Raw genomic sequence first — 18,870 nt, 5'->3', positions numbered from 1 at the left:
TTGTTTTGGCCTCAACATGATGTCGAATCAGATGATATTTTGTATTGATGTGCTTCGTTCGATCATGGAACTTTGGGTTCTTGGCCAACTTTATTGTTGAGGTATTGTCAATCATGAGTGGAGTCGAATGTACTTGTTTTACCTACAAATCTTCCATAATTTTCCTCAGCCACACAATTTCTTTTGTTTCCTCAGTTGCTGCCACATATTCTGCCTTTGATGTGGAATCTGCTGGAACTGATTGTTTGCGTGATCTCTAGGAGACAACTCTTGATCCAAGACTCATAGCATAACCCAAAGTATATACCCCAATTTCCTTGTCTCCATCGAACTCTGAATTAGAGTATCCAATCAAGCTGAAGTCGTCCACCTGTGTATGCTTGAGTCCAAAGTCTTGAGTTCCCTTCAAGTACTTTAGAACTCTTTTTGCAAAAGACCAATGTCCCTCACAAGGCTTTTCCATAAACCTGGAGAGGATTCCAATAGCAAACGAAATGTATGGTCTAGTAGTAGTTAGGTAGTTGAGACTTCCTACAAGTTGTCTATACTTTGTTGCATCGTCAAATTCTTTTCCTTCAATGGATGTGAGATTTAAGTTTTGTTCCATTGGAGTAGTCAGAGGATTGCATTCAGCCATGCCAAAACTGTTCAACAGATCTCCAATGTACTTCTTTTGAGAAAGGAATATGGACTTTGGATGTTGAGTTACTTTAATACCAAGATAGTAATGAACATAGCCCAAATCATTCATTTCAAAACCTTTCCTCAATTCCTTCTTTATGGATGCAATGTAGCTCTCATTTTTCCCTGTCATTAAAAGATCATCTACATATAGCACAAGATATACAACTGTTTTTCCAACTTTCTCGACAAACAAAGTTGCATCATCAAGATCATAATGTTTGAAATTGAGTTTCAGAAGATGCTCAGTTAGTTTTTCATACCAGGGTCGCGGTGCTTGTTTGAGGCCATAGAAGGATTTCACAAGTTTGCATACTTATGTTCATGTCCTTTCATAGCAAATCCTTCAGGTTGGGGAATAAAAACATTCTCTTTTAGATCTCCATTCAAGAAATAAGTTTTTACATCCATTTTATGGACTTTCAAACCGTTCTAAGCTGCTATGGAAAAGAGTGTCTGAATGGTAGCCCATTTTGCTGTGGGGGAAAAAGTCTCCTCATAATCGACCCCTTCCTTCTGTGCAAAAACTTTTGCCACAAGCCTGGCTTTATGCTTGTCAAGTGAGCCATCAGCTTTATACTTGTTCTTGTAGACCCACTTGCAGCTAATTGTTTTGGTTCCCAATCGACGATCAACCAGCTTCCAAGTGCCATTCTTTATCAAGGAATCATACCCCTTTTGCATTGCTTCTTTCCACTCATCATGAGAAGAAGCTTCTTTGAAGGAAGTTGGTTCAAAATCTATAGACAAATTCAATTCACAATCATAAGAAACATCCATATCAATAGGTGAATTAGAGTCATCTACATCACCTCCATTTTTTCGGGTTGAATTTCTAGTTCCCGTATTTCCAACCTCATCAGGATGAACACTTTCAGTGTCTTTGTCAGCCACTTTGGGGGACTTTTCTGAGATGATCCAGACTACTCAACTAATTGAGTTGGGACTTAATCAATATTGAGTCTCCCAATTCTGTCAATCACATCACTCAAAGTATCATCCGTTGTTTTAGTTTCATGTGGAGGAGAGAGTGCTTCAGAAGAAGATTCCACAAGTTGATCTAGTATAGGGATCCCCCGTTCAAGATGTGGAATCTAATTATCAAATTCTTCAAATGATTTTTCATTTACGAATCTATCGAAGCAATCAAGTTGCCGCTCAACAACATTGTCAGTTTTGGATGATTCAAGAAAGATTACATCTCTAGATACAACAAACTTTTTGTTGACTTCATCATAGAGACAGTATGCTTTGGAGGTGTTTGAATACCCCAGGAAGATACACTGACGACTTCTTGCACCAAGTTTGTTTCTATGTACCATTGGTATCAAGGCATAACAGGTGGAACCAAAGACCCTGAGATGCTTTACCGAAGGAATGTGTCCATACCACATTTCATAAGGAGTCTTGTTTCTAATAGCATTAGATGGACATCTATTCTTTACATATACAGCACATAGAACTGCATCAGCCCAAAACATAAATTTTACATTTTTGAAAACCATCATGGAGCGCACCATATTTATGATTGTCCTATCCATTTTTTCAGCTACTCCATTATGTTGGGGATTATAAGGTACATTTGTTTGATGTTTGATCCCATGTTGGTGAAGATAGTTTTCAAATTCATTTGAAGTGTATTATTTTCCATTACCAGTGAGAATAGAGCCAATATGAGATTGCGCATCATTTTCAATTATGAAAGTTCTTGAATTTTCGAAAAGTAACAGATTTGTTCTTCAATAAATAAACCCAACACATTCTAGTGTAGTCATTAATAAATGTCATCATATATTTATTTCCATTTGTAGAAGGAATAGGCATTTGACCACATAAATTTGAATGAATGAGTTCAAGTTTTCTATGTGCTCTGGAATGTGAATCATGAAAACATTGTTTGCTATGCTTTCCTAGAATGCAAGCATCACATTGCTTAAGTCTCCTAGGAATTGTAGGAAAACCAGTAACACCATTTTTCTTCAACAAGCGGAGGCTATCATAGTTCAAGTGTCCAAATGTAGCATTCCATAATAAACTTGATGGAAATGTACCTTCTTCATAATGAGAATTGTATGAGAAATTTTGTGCACGAGCAGAGGTACCCTGCATCTTGAGAAGCCTTTCTTCTTCTATCTTCATCATGGAAGGTGAGTGGTCTAATGCTTTTCTCACCTCAACCTTGCCATCAAACATATAAATGGAGTGTCCTTGCTGGCAGATGTGGACCAATCACAACAAGTTTCTCCTCAGCTGTGGGAGATATAAAACATGATGCAAAAGAAAGTCTGGAAGACCAAGCAATTTAAGCTTGATTGTGCCAAGCCCTGATGGCTTGAGTTTTGATTTGTCTACAAAGTATACTACTCCATCAACATTGTGAGTAAATTCTTCAAAAAAATCTCTTCTAAAAGTCATATGGAAAGTTTCTCCTGAATCAAGCAACCAATCATTTTTCCAAGAAGCAAGTGAAGCATTAAATAAGTCTTCATTTACTCCAATATTACAGTGTGCCAAAACATAGTGAGAAGATTCAAGTGATTTACCTTTCTCTTTGTCATTAGTTTTACCTTTGGGTTGGTTTCTTTCCTGCTCAATTCTATCCTAAGGAAACTTGCATGTGGATGCATCATGTGATCCATATCTTTTGCAGCATATGAAATGCAAATCTAACTTTTCTCCTTGAGAGTGTCTGCCCCCCCTGCCTCTGAAATTTCTTCCTCTTCCTCTTCTACCAACTCTTCCTCTGGAATAATCTTGAGCAAGATTCTTCTCTCTATGTGCAAGATGCACAGGCTCTTCAGAAGACTCAAGAGTTGTCTTCTTCCCAAAATATTTCTCTCTTTCAGCAATTTTTTTCACAAGGGAGTCAAAGGTAATATCTTTGAGGTTTCCTTTTGCTTGCAATGACTCAAGATAATTTGAGTAAGTGGGATAAAGTGCCTTGAGAAAAGCTATCAGAGGAATGTCCATTTCAACATTCGTCACTTTGATATCATGCATAATAGATTCTACTTCTTATGCAAGAGCAAGAGGATCATCATTTTGTAATTCAAGGTTGAACAATTTAATCATGAGTTGAACAACTTCAAGTGCAGAGTGTGAGTCATGGAGTTTCTTCAGTTTTTGTAAGGCTTTGAAGGCATTTGAAAATGGTGAAATATGGCGACTCACCTCTTCATTTACTGATGCTGCAATCAATGCATAAGCCTTGTCGTTCTTATTTTCCTAAATGGTGAATTCCTTGTCTGAGATAGGCTGTTCTGGCTCTTTATCTCTGTCTCCAACACACACTCCTTTCCACAACTCATTAAAAATGAGAGTGTGTTTGATTTTCCATGACCATTCTGGATAGTTCTCCTTGCTGGTGAGAACCACTCCCACAATAGATATCAATGAATGCATTTTAAAAATATATGTACTGTAAAAAAAATGTACCTCTGCTACCAATATGTTGTAAGAAATTGCAATTCTAATGTATATAACAGAGCTATATATGAGGGAGGGGTTATGTGGTGTAGGGGATATTTGGGAAAGGTGTATATGGAGGAGGGAGAATTTGGGAAAAAGTATTAACTGTGTATTGACCAGAGTGTAAAAAAGAGGGCAGAGCGTTACGATATATAACTGAGCATGCTTAGTGAGCAGTGGCGCAACTGGGGGGAGGTGGGGAAAGTGGAGCGGGTCCATCATCCTCACTAATCTTGAAGATATTGTTAATGATTATTGTATATAATCAATAGCGGAGTTTGGGTGGGACTATGGCTGTGGGATGGCGGAGGGTTCGTGGTGAGCACCAGTATTGCAACAATAATGCTGCAATTCCTGGGCTGCCTACTTTACTCTTATCAACCCGGTAGTTCGTAACAAACTTGGAAGCATCGGTGTTGTATGCACAAGTACTAGTTCTTATTGCAGGTTGTCACTTGGTCAGCCGACGCAAGATCACTAGGAGCTCAAGCCAACTTCTACGGATTCTAGAAGAAGCTATATATGTAATGAAAGGAGAGAAAGATTACTCTACATATGCTACTGTGACTATAGAAAGGAGAAAGACTGAAATGCAAAGAAAGCCTAGTAAATCCTAATTAACCAACTAATTCTACTTTTGCATAAAGCACTATGAAAACCATGAAAAGAATGTCATTACCTACTCGAGGAAGCAAACAACATCTAACTAAGCTATTTCTAGAAGTAAATGGGTAGAAAACATCTTTTTGGATTTTTATGTATTTTTATGTGAATTTGACATGCATGTAATTTATTGTTTGTGAATGTGGCAGCGAATAGGTGGCGTTGGAGGGTGGTTTTGGGACTTGAGAGGATGTAGAATGGTGTGTATGGGTCCTACGAGGTCTTAGGTGGCCTTCTGGAGGCTTTTCCCACACTCGGCATTCAAAAGAAAACCTACAGAAAAATCTACAGGAGGACACAAGAAATCTACAGGAGGAAAAACAACGTTCTACAGGAGGCCTACAGGAGGAGGCCGAGAGTAGTTTTCACTGTTTTGAGGGTGTGAGAGGGGGTGAAAAAGGTGGATGAAGGTTGGAATGAGGTGTTAGGGCACCTAGGGTCTACCAAGAATCATCAGGAGAGAGGAAGAAGTTCTATGGAAAATGCAGGAAACTAAGGCAGAATTGAGGGGAGACTTGGGTGACCTGTAGGGTATGGATAAGATGGAGGATGGGATGGCTGATAGGCTGGCCTACTGCTAGAAGAGATATGCTTCATAACAAAACTAACAGTCAACCAAGGAAATCAAGAAAGCAATGAAATGAGTGCATCTAGGAAGACAGAGTTTTGCATCAAAATAGTCTAAACTATGATCTATGGAAGGAAATAATGATAAATGCTGCAAGGAAGGAAAGCATGAAAGAATACTATTGTAAATAAATAAGAAAGCATGATGAAGAATATCTAAATCAAGGAAAAACTAGACTCTTAACCTACCAAAAAGCTGCAACACTAGAAGTCCTATGAATGAGGAAAATCTATGTTTTTTGGGCAGCAAGAGGGTCTTTGCCTCAAATCATGGTCCCAAAGGGAGGAAGAGAGGCCAAGGCACTATTTCTAGCCTTTTGAATCTTTTCTTTATCACTACTTAACCTGCTACAGAAAGCACAAATGGAAGAAAACTACTGAATCATCAAAAGCAACCTATTCCTAACCATAAAAGAAATGCATCTAATAGCAACTAATCTACAAACTAAAATAAAACATACAAATACAAGTAAAGAGGAGCTTGGCTGCTTGGATTGGGCCCTAACCCAAAAGCTTCAGCCCTCTGAGGTAACTCAGTGCTAGCTCAAAAAGGATTCCATCTTTATTTTCAAAACAATAGCAAGATTACATGAAACTATCACAAAATAATAAGCTCAAAGTTGAGCAGAGTTTACAGAAGCAAAAATCCAACAAAAATATGACCTTAGTGAGGCCCTAGGCCTCTCTACTTATACAAATGAAGCTGCCAACAACTTCCTTAAAATCAGGGAGGCTTGGCTCCCAAAACTCAAGAAAATCATCAGTCATCCTTCACTTGCTCGGCTGCCTTCTAGTGCATGACTTGGCTTCTTGTACTCCGAGCTGAATGAAGGGGAATTCGAAGTGAGGAGTAATAAATGAGGGGGATTCCCTCCTATAAGTCATCTCCTTTTTCCACTTCGAGTTATTGCTACCATTTGTCCATTGCATTCTTGACTTTGACCTCAAAATTCATCAATAATCTGCATTAAACACATGTTAGACCACATGGCATCATAACTAACTCAACTCACTCCATAAGCATAAATATAATCAAAAAATCATACAATAAGCTAAGAGAATGGTTGATTTGGCTAGGTTAGGAGGTAAAATGAGCCCATATAATTACCCATTTATGAGGCTCATCATCACCCCCTTACTGAAAGTGTTCCTCATCCTCTAAGCAACTTAGTCCATCTCTTCATCTTTTATGGCCCTGGTGGCCTCCCTAGCATCCCAAGCCTCTGATGTCATCTCCTCTTCCTTGTTATAGAATCCTACCTTCCTTTCTATCTCTTCCCACTACTCCTCCTCTTCTTCTTCTCTTCTGCCTTCCAGCATGCCTAACAACAGTTGGGGACTCAATTTGAGGCCAATCCAGTTGACCTTTAGCCTCTGCATGGAGCGTTTGTACATTGGCACTCTTCTTAATGCCTCATTCATCCTCATCGGTGAATGGTATTCCCTGATCTGCAGACTGTATGGTAAGGTGTTCCATCTCCTCATGCATGCATGCACACAGTCATCCCCAAATAGAATTTGCATATCCTCAAAGTGTGCAATGGCTTGTGCCTGATCACTTATATATCTAGGGACAATCTGAGGATTATTGGCAAGCAGGTTATGTGTGTTGATGAGTGCCATGGGATCTAATGGCTCAGCTCTGATTATTAATGGCTCATTCTGCTCTTTTATCATCAACCTTCTTATTTCTGATGCCCTCAACTCTTCATGGTTCATCCATGAGGCCATGACCATTAGTTGTAGGTCCCCTAGCCTGGCATTGGGGTCCCACACATTCATGTCTGTGAGGGCCACGTTCTGTAGGTAGAATTCTGCCATTTTTTCCTTATCTTCTTATGTAATTTGGTCACATAGGTCCATAAACTGTCTGTAATCTTGGAGGCATTGTGCCTCTTTGTGCCAAAGTCTTTATCTAAAATTGCAACCATTGGTCCTTGAGATATAGGCCATAGGATTTTGCTGGTGTTCTACATTGCAATTCCTCCATGGATAAGTTGACCATGCATGCTAGATGAGTCTCCTTCTCTTGCAGCTGCCTCCTTAACAATTCATTTTCAATTTCAAGGTGGCTCCTTGTAATTGCTTCCCTATTTCTGATATCACTCAGCTCTCTGCCCATTTCTCTGAGTTTGTTTTCCATATGGCCAACATCCTCAACTCCCTTGGATTTGGCTATTTGCATCCATCTATGTGTTCTTATTCTCTCTTTCTCTAATTCAAAGAATAGTGGAATTGCAAACTTTTGTGGAATTATCCTTCCTCCCTCAAGCAGATTGTAATAAGAAGCCAGACTAGGTTGGGGATTAGTTTTTTTGTAACTCTAGTATTTCCTCCTTTCCTTTTGGTTGTTCTTCTATCCTTTTCTCAAGCTTTTGGGTCTCCTGTAGTTTTGACAATGTCTCCTATAGAACTGTCTGAGCCTCCTATAGGACTGTTTTTGGGTCCTATAGTTCTACCTTTTCTTTCCATGTAGGAGATCTAGGAGTCCCCCTTTCATATGTGATAAGTGCCTTGGAAGGGGATTCTTTTCCTTAGGTAGAGGGTGAATTTTCAATTGTAATTGGCACTTTTGAAGAGGGTTGAGGTTTCCCTATTTTGATTCTTGTGCTCTTACTAGTCCTGAAATACATGGAGACCTGCCTTTTTTTCTTTTGTTTTGGCTTGATTGGTGTACTGAGGGAAGTGAGGGAAGTTGCTACCTCTCTTTCTAGAGTCTCAGGGGACACTTCTCCTTGTTATGTCTTTTCTGCCTCTTTCTCTCCTCCTTCTGTCTCTTTTTCTGTCTCTGTTTGCTCTGTTTCTTCAATTTTCTCCTCCTCTATCTTAGTTTCTTTCTCCTTCCCTTCTTGTTCTGCTAAGCCACCAGTGGCTTCACCTTCTCCCCCTTTTTGCTCTTCCTCCTCACTGCCAGTAAGACTGACATCATAGGTTAGGGCCTTTATGTCATCTTCATCTGTCATGTTTCAGAAGATTTCGCATGCTATAGGGAGTGTAAATGTATGGAGGGCTTCTTCCACTAAAATTTTGATTAACCCATGGTGAGCTAACTGCTCTAGATTTCCTGCTTGAACCTTAGTGCTGGAATCAATGAGGAACTGCAGGAGGAATTAGGGGATGCTGAGCTCTTGGGATCATGGAGTGTCCATCCCATACCTTAATTCATGGAGGATTCTAAAGTGATAACTATAAACAATGTTGTACCTCCCCTCATAGGAAATGTATTTGATTATTTGATAACTAACTTCATCCCAAGGATAGGGTATGCTAGCCCTTATAATGCCATTTTTATCCTCTACAGGGGTTTCATTGTTTTGGAAAAAGTTTTTCTTAGCAGCATGGCCAATTGGTTTCTCATCCTTACTCCAAGGCAGTCCAAGAGGAAGGGTAGTGACCCTACTGATAAGTTCAGGTTTTATCTCCATGGAAAGACCTCTAAAGGTGATAGTGGCATGTGTTTTTGTGTGAGATACCAAAGAGTAGGAAAATTCTTGGGCAATTTCCTCATCAAACTGTCATAATTTCTCAAAAAAGTTCATCCAATTCGCTCTTGTGAATATGTCCACTACTTGGGGATGTGCATGGAGCCTGGAGGAGTTGGTGGGCTTCTTCCTCATAAATCCTTTTGTCATTTTGTTTATACTTCTTTGGGAAACCAAATGTGGAGATGGAGACAAATATTTTTGGAGAAAAACAGAGAAACAGAGGAGACTGTGTTTTTTTTCTTTCTTTTTTTAAACAGAAATTTTTTATGTATTTCCTCCTGCTAAAGGCTTTATTTCCTCAAATTTAAACCACTTCTTGCATATGTTGATATTCAATGGGGGCGTGCATGTAACCTACCTCCTCATACCGAAAATCGTGCTAAAGCCCATGTTTTCTCCCTTCAAAACAACTCACTGCCCCTCTTGTAGAAGACTGTTGTCCCTCCTGTAGAATTCCTGTAGGTTCTCCTGTAGAACCTGTAAGTGCTCCTATAGAAAACTCTGAGAGAAAGAATATGGGAGATATCAATGGAGAACGATGGTTACGAGGCTATGGGGGCACGAGGAGACTATTGTAGCTGAGTTTCGAGGAGACAATGAAGGAAAAGGTGGTGAGAGTGCTCGGGGAGGAGTATTGATTACCCTTTATGGATATTTCTGGTGATGGAGAGTGAGATGGCATAGTATATGTTGGCCATATTCAGACCATTGGTCCCCACTTGCCTTATCATCATGGCGCCTCCTCATAATCATCCCTTATGATTGCATCGGAGTTCACACTTCCTCCACTCCCTGTCCTTGACATCTTTCTTGAGTTTGACTATGCGCACGTGTGGCTGACATCTTTTGATGAGTGGAGTCAACTATATGAAGGTGGCCAAGTTAACTGGACACCTTTCCCTTGTTCAACCTCAACCATATTGTTGCTTTTGCATGCCTTCTAATTACACAAATGCAAATAGAGGAGCGGGTTAGTTACTTACCTGAGATCCGAATGTATTTGCTGTGAGGTATTATGGCTCTCTCTCTCTGTTGCATGCCTTTGTTTTTTTTTATGCATGCTCTCTGCTTGCCGATGTGTGGCTGTGTCTTGTGCAGGTTCTTCTCTAGCTGGATCTGAGCTTCAGGTGTCTTCTTCAACCTTCATGTTTGCACTCTCTTGCTTCTGTTCTTGGAGCTATGAGGATGATGCCAGAGATGTAGATAGAGATGGAGAGGTAATAGGTAGGCTTCAGGTGAGGTGGATGGTGTTGTTTCCTCTCTTATTTTTTGTGTTTTTTCTTTTCCTGAAAACTGTTTTTTCTGTGTTTTTCTTGGACAGGAAGAAGAATGATGCTTGGGGTGTGATGCAGGCTCAGAAATGATGGAAAGGAGGTTTGAAGACTGTAGGAGGGTTTATAGGTTCTTTATGAAGCTTCCCTGTCCCTCAAACTACCTTTTATACCCATTTCTGGCTCTCTGTAATTCCTACAGGAGCCTCCTGTAGAAAACACAAAGCCTCTTGTAGAAAACACAGTTCTTGAAAAAGAAGCACAGTGAGGTGAAATAAATGCCAAGAATGATGGAGAAAGGTGTGGGAAGGTAAGATAGGTTCTGGTATTGGTTTCAAGGCTCCCTTAGCACCTTCTGCTGCTTCCTGTAGTCCTCCTGCAAACCTGCAATGCAAATGAAAATTCATTTTTATTTTTCTCTTATTTCTTTTTTTTTTGAAAACAACTAGGGTGCCTCAGGGAGGTTTTCACCCTAATTGCCTGCCCTAGGTGCCTCCAAGGGAGGTTTTCACCTAGGGATCTTATTTTTCTCTCTCTCTTTTTTTTTTTTGACATCATTGGGCTACCTTAGAAGAGGTTTTTAACCCAATGATTGGACTCAAGCACCTCATGGAGGTTTTCACTTGAGTCCTTATTTTTTATTTTTTCTTTTTCTTCAGTGAGTGGGTGAAGTGGAGGCTAAGACATGCTCCACTACCATCACTGTCTTATTCAAATCTTCAATGAACTCTCGCTTGGAGAGGGGTTTCTTGTAGACTTTCAACCGGTGTCCATTAACAAGCATGGGGATGGCTTCATCATCAATGGTTCTGATCAGAACTAAACCATTGTCATTGCATTTCTCCACAGTGTAGGGTCCCAGCCATCTTGTCCTTAGCTTTCCCTTGAAATCTTTGTATCTTGAATCATAGATTAGTTCCCAATCTCCCTCTTAGAATTGCTTCTCCTTGATATTTTTGTCATGCCATATTTTTCTCTGAAGCTGAACTACCTCTGTATGGATAAGGGCCTGCATTCTGTGTTCATCCAATCCATTGAGCTAAAGTAATCTTTCTTTTTGTGTAGGGATGAGGTCTAGGTCTAGCTAAGCTTCCATCTTTAGGGTATTGAATTCAAATTCTATTGACAGCAAAGCCTTCTTCTCATAGACCAGCTCACAGGGTGTGAATCCTGTGGTGGTCTTCCATGTTGTGTTGTAGGCCCAAGTAGCCTCAACTAATCTGTCTTCCCAGTCTTTTCTACGACTTCTCACTACCTTTGTCAGGATCCCTTCCAATGCTCTATTAGTGACCTCCACCTTCCCATTGGCTTGTCGATGGTAAGGGTCGAAGTCCTGTGCTTGATTCTATGATGTGTGAGCAAGTCTTCAATCAAATTGGAAGTGAACTGACTACCTTTATCTGTGACCAACTCTCTTGGATAACTAAACTTGTAGAATATGTTGTCTCTCAAAAACTCAGCTACTTTTTCCTCTTTCGTTGCTTTGATTGCTTTTGTCTCTGCCCACTTGTTTAGGTAATCGATGCACATAATGATGTATTGTTTCTACTTTGAACGAGGGCTGATAGGACCCACAAAGTCCATGACCCACTTCTCAAATGGCTCAAAGGTCACTTGAGGTTGCATGGGCATCTTATCCTTTGGTGTAGGTTTCCCCATCCTCTGACACTGATCACACTGGCTGGTATATCTCCTCACATCCTGATGAAGAATGGGCCAGTAGTAGCCTACTTGCAGTATCTTGAAGGTAGTTATTTTTGCTGCAAAATAACCTCCAGAAGGCCCATCATGATAGGTCAGGAGGATTTCAAAGACTTCCTCCTCCCTGAAACATCTTCTCAAGATCTGATCTGGGTCAAGTTTGAAGAGATTTCCCCCAATCCAGGTGAAAGGCGTGCTTTTCCTCACTATCTTGCTCTTCTCTTTTGAGGATAGGTGTGGTGGGAACTGTGCTGAAACCAAGTAGTTTTCTATATTACCAAACCATGGAGAGAGTACTGAGATAGCAAACAGATGTTCATCTGGAATTTGGTCATCCACCATTCCTTCTTCACCTGTAGGCAAATTTACTCTAGACAAAATGTCAACAATAACATTTTCTTTACCAGGCTTATCAATAATGGTCAAATCAAACTGCTACATTAAAAGCAACCATCTAATAATGTGAGCATTTACATCTGGTTTGTTCATTAAATATCTAATTGTAGCATGATTAGTGTGCACAGAGGTTTGATAGCCTATGATATAATGTCTGAATTTGTTTAAGGAATGCACGACAGCTAGGAGTTCCTTCTCGGTCACTGCATAGTTTAACTCTGCCTTTGACAAGTTTTTGCTTATAAAGTATATGACATAAGGTATCTTTTCATCAATTTGTCCTAAGGCTACTACTATTGCTTTGTTTGAGGCATCTTTGTGAATGTGGAAAGGTAGGGCCCAGTTTGGGCCTCTGAGAATTGGGGCAGTCACTAGCTTGCTCTTCAAGGTTTCTAAGGCTTCTTGACGATTTTCCAACCATATGAACTCAACATCTTTGCCTAAAAGGCCAAACAAAGGAGAGGCTAGCTTGTTGAAATCTTTAATGAATCTTCTATAATATCCGGCTGAGCCTAGGAAACTTCTGACATCTCTCACCTTCTAAGGAGGTGGGACCCTTTGGATGATGGCAATTTTGTTGGGGTCCACCTGCAGTCCTCATTGAGATATTGCATGACCTAACACGGTCCCTTCAGTCATCAAAAAGTCACATTTTTTTGGACTGAGGGATAGGTTCATCTCAATACATTTGTCTCGAACTTTTCCTAGGTTAGATAAAGCTTCCTGAAAGTCAGATCTATAAGGAGTAAAATCATCCATGTATATTTCTACCGCATCATGAACCAGTTCAGAAAATATACTCAATACCGCTCTTTGGAAAGTGGATGGAGCATTGCGCAAACCAAAATGAAGGACCTGATATGCAAAGGTACCCCATGGACAAGTCAAAGTGGTCTTATATTGGTATTTCAGGCTGATTTGAATCTGATTGTATGCGCTAAACCCATCTAGGAAAGAAAAAAACTTTTTCCCTGCCAGACCGTCTAATACTTGATCTATGAAAGGTAAAGGAAAATGGTCCTTTTTAGTGGCTTTGTTCAATTCCCAATAGTCGACACATATTCTCCACTTACCATTTTTCTTTGGCACTAGCACCAAAGGAGAGACCCATTCACTATCAGAGATGGGATAGATGAATCCTGCATCAAGAAATTTCTACAGTTCTTCCTTAACAATATCTTTAAGTGCTGGGTTCATCCTCCTTTGAGGCTGTCTGACTGGCTTGCAATCCTCCTTGATGTATATATGATGAGTACATAGTGAAGGGTGCACTCCCTTCATCTCCTTATAACTCCAGCCGAAGGCATCTAGGTGTTTTCTCAGCAGGCTACACAGTTCCTTCTCTTAAGAAGTGGATAGGGATGGATTGATTTTCAAGGTTCTTTCGGGGTTGAACTCTATATTCTTAACACAGAGAGAAGTGGAGTCGACCGCACAGGGATCAGTTGAGGGGTTTTTCTGGGTTTCTCTTACTATGTCCTCTAATTGTGATACACTAGGAGGTGGATTCTGAATCAAATTTTTGATCATATCATCCTCATCTTGCGATTTTCCCCCCATGGCAGTTTCTAATGTACAAAGTGGTGTGGAAAAAACTCCATCCTCATCTTCCTCCTCCAACTAGAGAGGTAGATCATGTTCTAGCAAGGCTTGGGCAGGAGGATATAAGATTAATTGCTTGGACATTTGCTCATTCTTTATAGTCATGTTCCCACCTCGACAGCTGATGTAGGCATCGACAGCAGCCAACCAGGGTCTTCCCAGAATGAGGGGATACCCAGTGAGCTTTGCCTTTGGCTGGAGAACTAAGAAATCAGCAGGGTACTCCCAAGAATCAATGGGGACCATCACATCTTCCACAATGCCCTCAGGGGTCATGATGGAGTGGTCTGCTAGCTGTAGCATGGTCGTGGTCTTCCTCAAGGAGCCCTGGAGGTTAAGTTTGAGCATTTTGTCCTTTGTCATCACATTTATGGCAGCTCCCACACCAAACAAGGTGTGTGGGATCATGGTGCCATTGATGTGGACATCAACTATTGGGCTTCCAGGGTCAAGATACTTTGGACAGATTACCTGCCCTAACATTAGGTTGGACAATTATCCTATGACATTGATGGTTGGGGCATCTCTCTTTCGCCTTCTTGGATGCCTAAAGCACTTCTATTTGATCAACCTATTGTAGATAGGTACATCTTTTATGGCTTAAAGTAGTGGTATATTTACACATAAATGCTTCAATTATCTCAGGAGTTCAGTTTCTTCTGGGGTAGGCTGAACTGTCACGGATAGTCTCTTAGGAAAGGGTGGATTTGCTTTAGGTTTGATTTCCTCTTTATCATCCTCAACCTACCTAGTTTGAGGCTGGCTATTTGGGAGAACTTTCCCAGATCACAAGTTAATTTCCTGAATCTCGATAGCATAAGTTAGGCATGAAGGTTCCCCAATATACACTTGTTGATCTTGTTTGTTGTTTGGGTTCGGATTTGGCTGGGCAGGCATTTGGGGTTGCTTTGGTGGAGTAGGGGGTAATGGTAGTGGTTGGGCAGGTGGTGGAGGCAAAAGAGTGGGAAGAGAGTTGTACTGGGGCCTCCACTCTTGATGAGATGCATTCCACTGAGGCTGTGGTTGAGCATAGGATTGAAATGAATGGGTGGCTAGTTGGGCATGATATTTGTAGAGCTGTAACTAGGGTCTCTCACACCGCTAATTATCCCACATTAATAAGTCAATCCGGGAACGTTTTGTTATTGCAAGGAGTAACTCAATCAGAGGTTGTTTGTCCGAGTAATGCTTAGTAGTATAGTGTCCTAATGATTTGAAAGGAAACAGATGCTAAGCTGTAACGAAACTAAACCGAAAGATAAAATCACACAAGGTAGTTGATTAGTCAAGGGTACGGAAACAATAACCCATCCCTTTAGAAACTGATAAGGAAAGGAAATCAAAGCATGGACTTATAGGTCTGGGGCTAAGCAGCGTCTTGCTGAGGCTCACAACAGCCTTAGGCCTGCTCTCACACTAATGAACAGCAAAGGCAGGTAAATCAAGCAGCGAAAAGTAAAATGGAACAACAATCTGGAAATGGAACAACAGTAAAGAAATGGAACAGCAATAATGGAACAACAGTAATAAATGGAACAACAATAATAAATGGAACAGCAATGATAAATGGAACAGCAATAATGGAACAACAATAATGGAACAACAATCCTCAACCGTATGTACACGTTCTCTACTACTACAACAATCTGAGAATAATGGATGATACGACTATGTTCCTGAATGAAGTAATATTGCTTTCAAGTCTTACAAATACTATTTCACATGGATCTGATAGAAATACATTCATACCAACATTCCGCTACATAAATAGCTGCAAGATGTAATTCGAATAGATCCACTTATACAATGCAGAGACATGAGATAAAAGGACTCATTCAGATGTCAGTTATAATGACACATAGCATATCACATAAAAGATGTATCATATTACTGAAATAATGGAAATAAACAAAACACACAGTATAATAATACAAAAGCAAGTGTCCTTCGGAGCTGGGCCCTTGGCTACCAATGGAACGCCGCCTGAAGTTACTCCAGATGCAGAGACGAAATGAACACCAAGTCTTTTATATTAATCACATCAGCAAAAGTATAACAACGTCAGGGCTCAGAGAGACTCAATGATTACAGTTGGTTCTGGAATTGAAAATTACAAAAACAGTCCTCCTCCATTCAATGGCGTGGTGCCTTTATATAACAGAAATGACGGAGGTATCTAGATAATCAAAAGATAACTTAAAGCAGTGATCCCTCAGGATCAAAGATCCTGAGGGATTCACTAATCGTTCGATTCTTCTCTTTCCCTTCTTGCGTTCTCCGTCTCAGTATCCCGCTTTCTTTCTCTGGGCTATTCGGCTCTAATTTTACTTGATCTTGTCCACATCTGGTTCCCTGTTGGCAGGACAGTAGTTATTTTCCCTTTGCTTCTTGCTTTCAATCGCCGATCCTTTGTTTTCACGTCTTCCTGCATAGAAAACGTCAATCATTAGCACTTAAGCTTCCTTTATCGATTGTTGCACATTTTATCAAAACCCTTTATCTTCTTTGAACTCATAATGCAGAAAAGGTTACAACTATTATTGAAAAACCACTAGATTGCTAGTCAAAAGCATACCTTCCAGGTGCTCCACACACCCCCCTGCTTACCCTGTTTCATGGCCTCATGAAAACATTGTAGTTGAGATGCAAGGCGGTGAGAGAATAGGCCAGAGAAGGGATCTCGTGAGGAGGCCGGCAACCATGATGAGCAACTAGATGGTCAAAGAACTGGTCTATTTGATCTGCAGGCATCTCATATAAGGCCTGATATCCGGGTGCAGGGTGCCAAATAATTGGACTGCGAAATCGATACCCTAACCAGGATGGCCCTGCTTGCAGAATCCGTTCCCCATAAAGGTTCAACTGGCTGGCAGCCAGCTCAAAATTCTCATATTTGAATGGTTCCCTGAGCTGGATGCTTGGACTAGAAGTCCGGTATCGAAATTTTGCAGCATCGAGGGCAAGATCTTTAATAGTCAGGAAATATTCCAGACCGTTTCGGATCAAGTCTTCGTGCATGGGCCCTATTATCTCAATGACTCCTGGGGTCCTTATGAGACTCCTATGCTTTCTCCATAGCGTCACTGGGTCTCTAGGTTCAGCTCGTATCCATAAGTCTAGGCTATTTTCTTGTCTCTGAAAGGTGTTATAAGCTCTGAGCGATTTCACCTGATTAACCCCAAATGAGATGAAGGCTTGGAATTGTATATCGCCAACAAAAGGGCCAGGATTTAAGTCAGTTTCCTGGTCTAGCACAAGATTGTGCAGATAAAACTCGCATAATAACCTTTGAACTCTAACTCCATAGTGCTTGCAACAGTCTATAAAATCATTAACAGTGTTGATGTGGATAGGTGCTCCTGCCCTAACGGCTTTTATTTTCAATCTCAGATATCGTTCAAGCAAAAATAAAGCATAGTTTTTAGCAGGGGCCCTACAAGTCAAAACATCATTATATAAGGAACACACGGTGTCCATCTGCTTAACAACACTATCTAATTGACGAGTTACCTTAGCGACCTTTTCCTGCTCCTTCTGCCATCCTTCAAAGGCCTGGCTCTCGGACTGGCTAATGTCTCAAAGTTGTTGTTGGAGCTCTTCGTATCTTTCCTTGGGGACTGTCTGTTCTCGCAATTGCTCGGCTTCTTGCTGGGCTTCCTTCATCATCTTATGCAAGGTTCTGGTTTTTGGGTCCTTCTTCCACACAGCCGTAGAGGCTGGGAGTTTAATCTGGACCTTCTTATTACGTTGCTTTGAGTTTCGGACCCGAATTACGCCCGAGGGTGGTGCTTCTGTTTGGACTTCTTTGTTTTCTGTTTCCTTCTTAATGCGAACGAAGGGTTGCTGTGGTCTTCCTGCCATCAGAGCCTCTTGCTGTTCCATTGGAATATCCATTCGTTCTTCAAGGCCAGATGGAACAACAGTCTGTCCCTCCGCGCTATTTGGAACAGCAGTTTGTTCCTCCATGTCATTTGGAATAGCACCCTGTTCCTCATTATTACTTGGAACAGCAGACTGTTCCTCGACAATAGGTCTCCTGATGGGGTTTTGTCCATCAAAGCGAATTCTTATCCTTGGGGTTCTTGCTACCGTGGTCCTCTTCCTTTTCCCTGCAGTCTTTTGTATCCTCAGACTGGCTTTCAGCATTCGAATTTGCTGCCGGAGTCTGGCTATAGTGCCCAGCAACCTCTGCTGCTTCTTCCTTAATTTCGCAATTTCCCTTGTTTCGGCAGAGGGTTTGGTTCTCAAGCTTGCGTCCTCTTTATCTGTGATATCTTCCGGCATCCCGGGGACAGATTGTCCCAGATTGTTATCTTCCATTTCATTAACATATCCAGGCAGGTTTTCTCCCCCTGCCTCTTCTGCATGCATTTCCTCGGGTAATTCTCCTTCTGTGGGACCGTCAGGGACACCTCCTGTGCTGGAGTCTTGGCCATATTCTCCCATATTGGCCAGAACTGCTGCCAATTCCTCCTCACTTGGAGGGTCTTGTAACGGGCTGCCCCCTGGCTATGCAATTTCTTCTTCCTGATTGCCCTGTTTGGTGGCCTCTTCTCCCTCAGAGGGTTCATGTCCTTTTTCAATTTCTCCTTCCGGCTGGTCAGTCTCGGCCTCCGATTGCTCAGCATTTCCTTCGGAGGGTCTTCCCTCTGATTCTGGAGGTTCATCCACAATTTCAATTGGCTGGGCCGTTGTTCCCTGAATTCTTTCCAACCTTCCTCGTATCCGGGCCAGCCGAGCTGACTTCCTTGGCCTCTCAAGTTGGTCGGGAGTATCAGTAGGTTCTGCGAGTTTCTCAGGTTGTTCTGGCGTATCAGGAGGTTGCTTCCGTTTTGAAGCGGCATGTCTCTCTGCTGCTGACTTCTTGCGTTTCTCTAATCGTTCCGGTGTGCTAGAGGATTGTTCAGGTTTTGGGGGTGGTGCAGCCGATCCCCCTTCGACTATTGCGACCAATTCCTCCCAAGTGCTTTGCTGTT

General features: G+C 41.3%; 1 pseudogene; it reads right to left on the bottom strand.

The window, feature by feature from the left end:
• LOC149182985 (phenylacetaldehyde reductase pseudogene) overlaps positions 1 to 18,340 on the bottom strand; it is a 156,959-nt pseudogene extending 138,619 nt beyond the window's left edge.
• Positions 18,341 to 18,870: the final 530 nt, after the last annotated feature.

Source organism: Pinus tabuliformis, chromosome 3_2 (assembly GCF_031772625.1).
Source record: "Pinus tabuliformis cultivar Carrire ecotype Pingquan chromosome 3_2, CPIR1, whole genome shotgun sequence".
Lineage (NCBI taxonomy): Eukaryota > Viridiplantae > Streptophyta > Pinopsida > Pinales > Pinaceae > Pinus > Pinus tabuliformis.
The sequence above is the reverse complement of the archived record's forward strand: the minus strand, read 5'-3'. Positions and strand labels throughout refer to the sequence as shown.